The sequence below is a fragment of the Heliconius melpomene genome, chromosome 17 (assembly GCF_056956725.1).
Source record: "Heliconius melpomene rosina isolate 202511_hmr_F chromosome 17, ASM5695672v1, whole genome shotgun sequence".
Taxonomy (NCBI): domain Eukaryota; kingdom Metazoa; phylum Arthropoda; class Insecta; order Lepidoptera; family Nymphalidae; genus Heliconius; species Heliconius melpomene.
Genome location: NC_140405.1, coordinates 11,418,694 through 11,425,763, shown reverse-complemented (window position 1 = coordinate 11,425,763; position 7,070 = coordinate 11,418,694). Strand labels below are relative to the sequence as shown.

Sequence of the window (7,070 nt, the reverse complement as noted above, 5' to 3'; positions counted from 1 at the left end):
TTTTTGTAGCATTCATCTGAGTTCTGTTTCGCATTCTGGATCTGTATTCGTAGGTAATACTTAATCAAGCTTGCTTATTATGTAAATCTTTTACATATACAAGTAATTATATTCAATGTCTCAAAATCGGGGAACAAAGGACCCTACTCTCGTAAAACAAAGCGCGACGTTTAGCTCAACACGCCTAAATGTCTCAAAAATTGGGGAACTGAGTATCCTAACGCTTAGACCCTCTGCCTACCCTGCTATATAATTATGGGATGCAGGGTGAAGAAATCTGTTATAAAATTATTTTCAGTAACCCTATTTTATACAAGTAAATGGTATAATACTTTAAAATTGTAATTTAGTACCGGTAGCATTATTGGAAGGAGCTCTGCGGCCGCAAAGCCTTTCATTACTCGCCGCTGCCTTTAATCTTGTTAAGACGTTGTATTCTACACGGCACGCCACGGAGCTAGGACTGGGATCTTATATATTAATATATAATGACCACATTTATTATATAAGGCCGTCTGATAGTAAACGCGACGGTCGTGGGTTCGACTTCCACTTGAGGGAATAAATTACTTACATTTCCCCACTCTAACGACAAGACAACGCCATGTTGAGAGTTTGTCATGTGTATACTCGTAATACATAATATGTGTTAGCTAAACTAATAAATTTTTAACCTGTTGTTATAGGAACCTTTGTAGTAAAGGTATAGAAAAAGCAAAAAAATATTATTAAAATACTATTCCAAAATACTCCTTAATTTGGGACCTGCTTGTAATAAAAATTAAATATTGGAGGCGCCGGGTATCGATCCCGGTACCTCTCGCATGCTAAGCGAGCGCTCTACCATCTGAGCTACGCCCCCCTTGTTACCGGGTCACAAGTAATGCTATTCCCTTACTAAAAAATACACAGCAGAGAAGAAACTATTTAATAGTCCATGGATTCACCGTACTATTGGATGTCCACCACGTTGCACGGTGAGGAGGTCAGCCCTTCAATGTCCAAGCCGTGATGGCTAACTGCTTTTGAAATACTATTTATAATAATCAATTTCCAAGATACAACAGGGTAAGCATAAGGAACCTGGTACTGGTACTGGGAACAGAGTGTATGTTAGTACACTCTGTTCCTGTTTATAACTTTATTTAAAGAAAAAAAAACACAATTCGATAAATTACTGAATTTATGATTTCTCTTTGACATTTCTTTCTTCAGGTCTTCTAGCATTTCTCTATATCCAGTTTCGTTAAGATAAGTGACGTCTAAGTTGCAACTTGAATTCTGTTCCAAGCATGTCATTAAGAGATTGGACTATCAAATCAGTGTTTTTAAATTAAGATTTTTACCACTAATGAAAAGATGAGAGGAAACGAAACAACATTATAAAAAATTTTATGATATTACTTCAAAACATTTTAACTTACTTTTAACGAGTATTTTAAGGATTTGAACTCAGAACTGTCCATTACGTATATAGCTATCACAGCATTAGCAGTTCACGTCGTATCTCGCATATAACAATGTACGAAGCAAAAACCTAGAATTTTCTTCGTACTAGCTAGCTTTGAGAAATCGTGTGTTGACGAAATTCAACGCCGCTAATTAACGTTTACTAGAGCGAAAAAATGAAAATAATTAATTGTGGTTGCGAGTTTGATTTGCATTTTAGAGGGAGTGGGAATCAAATCGGCAACCGTCGCATTTACAAACCGACGTTGTACCGCTGCACTGTGACGATCTCTCTACAAACATTTTACCTTAAAATATACACATACCCACCAAATCGTAGGCATACACCCCTTAACTTGGAAACTTCTGTAACGGCCTTGCGTGTAATTTATATGTAAATGTAAGTAACACTGCAACAATCTCGCGTGCAGTAAATCCGCCTAATGAGACGTTCTGTTGTATAATTCTACTGAATTTGTTGAGCCTAAAGTAGCTTTAGACGTAATATACTGAGGGGAGGGGTTGAGATTTAAAGAAACGTCTTCTTATCTTTTGTTAAGGCAATTGAACACCGTACATGTTAAATTTTGGCTTAAATTTGGAGAAAAATGTACTTTATGTCATATAAGCTTATTAACCAACTTCTAAAAAAATGTAACGGAGAACAGAATGTCTTAAAATAATATTCACTACTTACCAGTTCCTTTACATAACATTCCTCCGATTGGATATCGAACCCACGGCCATTGCACATCGAGCTACATTTATAATAGAGCCCAAATACTAATATAAAAAATATAATTAATAATCCAAAGAGTAACATATTGTCGGAATGATCCAAATTCCTTCACCAGATGTCGAAAGCTTCTTGGGTTTAATTAAACCAATTATGAATGAGAATACGACTATAAATAGTTAGTTTTCTTATATCTCGCTAGCTTCTTAATGGTGAACTAAGATATATAATTTATTAAAAGCCTTTTCATGAGAATGTAGATAATGAAACTGTTCCTTTATTAATCAATATTTACATTTCAACTGAATAAACTGTCTCTTGTTATATGCTCTATATAAGGGTACCGCTATTTTAGTATTACGAGGGTAATTGTTACGATCATGAGGGAGCTACACTCTACTGAACAGACCTTCCATTGTTCTTGCCTCGTGGACTATTTTAAATTTAATTATTAATTTATTTATATGACTATTTTAATTTTTACAATTAGGTATATAATATTTTTTTATTTTTAATAAGGTTGCCAGCAATAGAAAGCTAATACTAAATGTGAATTCGATTCTCACTTAGTGACGGAAGTTATTATTAAAAATTCTGTTATTAAATTATTCTGTAGGTACTTCATTATCTGAAAAAAACAGAGACATTGGAGATATAAGGAAAAATTGAGAATGGAATGTCTGATCATCTATAGTTATTTTAAAATATTATCTAAACAGAGTTAGTAAAGAAGAATTACACATTCTTCTTAGATGAAAGTTATATTTTTAGACCTCCAAAACATCTATAATGACTCATTTACCAGTTATAATTACTATACTGTTAGCTAGCTATCATAAGCAAAACGAAAAAACACAAGTACGAATATAATGTTGTTTTCAGCATTAACACTGGAGGGCACTTTTCGGCGAATAAATTTTTCAATGGGCAGTTTCGAGAGCGACTGAAATATTGTAATTTTATTTAAATGGCGCTACGCCGTTATTTATTAAGACACTTGATGCTGTTAAAATTAAGCTTTTATTGTAATACCGTCTTCGCTGCTGTTTCCTTTTGAATTTTGACGAATTTTCACGTATTTACCCGCATAGTAGAGTAGACAAAGGGCACTTAGTGTTATGATTCTCTGTTTAATTTTAGAGATAATGAGTGTTCAAAAGCGGAATTCAATGGTGCACACAAATAAATTTCTATATTTTTTAAGTACAACTAACGAAACACACTTACAAAAGATAGCTTAAATATAATATAGTGCATAAGGAATTATTTTTTTATTTTTTAGCTAGTTATATAGATAGATATTTAAATCCTTAAATTGTTCAAATTATTTAAAAACAAAAGAAATCGCCATTAATCTGTCCTATTCATCCCGGACGAAGCTTCTTAAGCAAATGATTTTAGTCGCTGTAAGACATTTCCGAGGATTAAAAGATTTAAAATAAGATTCGTTGGTGGAGTGTTTAGTATAAGAGGAGATAAAAATGTGATAATTCTTTTGGTATTTTTATCTTTTTTATATAGGTTATTAGGCTAGTTGTGACATAGGCTCACAAAGTGTGATTGAAAGCGCGACAAGTTGTGGGTGCAATTCTCATTCGAGGAAATAAAATATTTAGTATTTTCCTTTTCTTCGCTCAAGTGTCTTGGCAAAGCGCGACGGTGGGTTCCGCCACTCAATACAGAATGCCTCCAGAAAATAGGAAGCAGAGTGTTTTAACACTAGGTTCCCTCTACCCTATCCAGATACATGCGGGATACTGTGTCAAAAAAGAAGTGAAGCTGAAAAAAAGAGATTTGATTTTAAAAACAGCCTAAAAATACATGGTAAAAACAAAAGCTAAAAAAAATATATTACAAAAATATATAAAATTTATTTTAAATAGCAAATAGAAATATAAGTATCAGTGATTTATATGTTTTTTTTATTGTGAAAAAACGAAATATATTTTTCTGCATTTTACAAAGTTTTAATATTCCATATTTTAACTTACTAATATAATCGAAATATAAGGATTAATGAAATAAAGCCATCAACATCGGTATCGGTTAAAACAAAACCTATAAAACCTATCATTTTCCACTTTAAATAAACCAACAAATAAATATTTTTCATACAAACGTCCATATTTGTATTTCGTAAATCCCCATTTATTTGGTAACGGTAGCACTTCGTAGAGCTTTCAGCTTTTACCGTTTCAGTTCGATAAAAAATAAAATTAAATATATTTATGAAGTAATTTATGATTTTTTCTTCAATACCTGCTTGTAGTGGGAAAGCAAGAAGAACCCAAAGCTAAAATATTATACTATCTACTTTCTATATGCTGTATCCCCCTTATAGCAGGAAACTTAATATTAAGAACATTTCTCCCTTTTTGCTTAATTTTCGAGACATCGCGTGTTAAATGGCGCACCTCAACGCCACTTTTTGTCTTTTTTCCGGAGCGAGGAAATGAAAACAATTCATTCTACCGAGTGGGGTAGAGACCACAAGCGTCGCTTTTATAGTCAGATGCTTAGGCGCTTTACCGCGACATTGCTTCCTTTTATAAAAAACAATATAAATTCTTATTTAAATTTCAATATTTTAGTTTATTTAATAATATTAATAAAAACAAAGTAATTAGCTCTACATATTAACATGTATGATCTAATATTGTAACGAAACTTGTGTCAAATTCTAAAAATTTATGCAATTTAAGTAAAGTGTAGTATAAGCACGATCGTTGACGATGGCAGGACGCCAAATATATGTAACTGTGATAATGTGCGACGATGTCGGTCAGTGCGCTGTTACTTATTTACATACCTTATATATCACTTATGGGAATATCTCTCGTTTTTTGATTAATTTTTTTTTCTTTGCTTTTCATTCAGAAAGTTGTAATTTTGTATAGACCAGGAGCAATGACGTCATATTATTTAGCTGTGCGTTGGTTTACTCGGGAACCCAAGGAACTCAGTGTCCAGTCACTGCTTTTCCCACTTTCTGGCTAATTTTCATGATATTAAATGATGAGTGGCGTAACCAGTGTGAGGTAAAGAAAATAATGAATTTCTCTGAGTTGCAATCAAACTCACAGCCTTAACATTTTATCCAAAATTCATATTCATACATCCATTTCGTGTCATACAAAAAAGCATAAAGGAAAGGTTATCCATAGAAACGTGTTGTTTATACAGCTGATGTGACAGGAGTAACGCACGAATGGGCCTTCACGCTACTCCGCCAGTCAACAAAGTGAAATAATTCTGACAACCAAAATCAAAATATTTTTACATATAGGATTGTAGGGAAGGAAAGGTAATTGTACTGAAAATGTTTTATTTATTTATCCCTTATAATATTATATCGTCGTGGACAATGTGGAGCCGGGTTGTGGAATCGACTTAAACTCGGAGAAATGAATTATTTTCGTTCCCCCGAGTGGAAATCAAACCCATAACCATCACGCTTACAATAAGATTGTCCCACTGCGCTACCACGGCCAAACTTTCATTACAAATTTAAATTATCTGCAACGTTGCAGTAAATGAACTTAATCATGTTTTAGTTCAAGACAAAAGACTAGGTTAAGAAAAATATGGACGTTTATATCGCAAAAATCAGACATTTTTTTCTAAGCTAGCTATTTTTCTTAAGTAAATGTAGAAATACATTTTTTCAGAAAATCATGGAGCCGTAGATTTTCTAAAATTCAAACTCAGTTTAGCCAGAGCCCTTTCACCTGATGCCTCAGTTGAACTAGCGGCTTTAATACCAAATTTAGCCCCCCTTTTAAGGCTATTATTTTATGGGATTTAACCACAAATGTATAATTTTCAGATTTTTTCCTGAACCTACTACCTGTAGATGCTATTTGTCAAATTTCCTATTTCTGGATAAACCGAAAGTACCCTTTGAATTTCGATTCCCTTGATAATGTCGAAATACGCGTTTTTTGCGATATAAACGGCCATATCTTTTTTTAAGTTTCTCAGTATATGGCTTGAATTTCAACTCGACATCTCCAAGCGTTCCTGAGATAAAGGCTCTGGACAGACAGACCACAAATTGATCTTATAACAGTCCCTTTTTTCCTTAAAAGGTACGGAACCCTAAAAATAACTAATAACTAAAAAACACATAATAATATTAAACAAAGTTTAAAACAATTTTCAATAGAAAATAAGAAATACAAGGTCGTATCGACGCTCAGATTTGCTATAATCTATCAGTTTGACGCGGAGTGACTAATGGGGGGGATGAGGGCGGTCGTTAATGAGCACGCCTCGCGCGGGCTGGTGTCGAGATTATGCTTATTATTACATCGTAAGGTAAGCTTTTGGTAAAAGTTGAGATAATGATATATTGAGGCACTGTGCAGCCATTTTGAGTTGTTTGTGATTTTTTACCCTTTTTACACCTGAGAAAAAAATGTTACTAAGATCATCATGAACATTCCTTTTCTTTCCAAAAATAATTTTATTTCTTTAATGTGGAAAAACAATTACAAAAGTTAACAATATTTTTAATTTACTCCGCAATGCGTAATTTTTATACGTAAAATTGCCGTTAGATAGCCATTTTTGCTGGACAAATGTGTTATATTAAAATAATAAATATCCCTTATGTTCGTGGATATGAGGCCGCGGTGACCTCCATTAAGGTTGTATATAAACGCTTTTGCGAATAAAAAGGCATAGTAGAATCTATTTTTCCATTTAATATCATTACATGCTGCCTTCTGCCCATAAATATTCATTATTTCCTAAAATTACTTAGGTCAAATATAACGACATTCTTTGTATAGCATTTTTAAAAATATATATTTCCATTTTGGCTAGGTTTTTAAGAATACTTAAAACATAGATTATAACAAAACCTAAAGAATATATTTTTAAT

The 7,070-nt window shown here is 33.0% G+C and overlaps 1 non-coding gene across 1 annotated transcript; it reads right to left on the bottom strand.

Moving 5' to 3' along the window:
* Nucleotides 1–789: 789 nt before the first annotated feature.
* TRNAA-AGC (transfer RNA alanine (anticodon AGC)) lies at nucleotides 790–862 on the bottom strand. Its single transcript has one exon. It is a non-coding gene; the product is annotated as a tRNA-Ala (tRNA).
* Nucleotides 863–7,070: the final 6,208 nt, after the last annotated feature.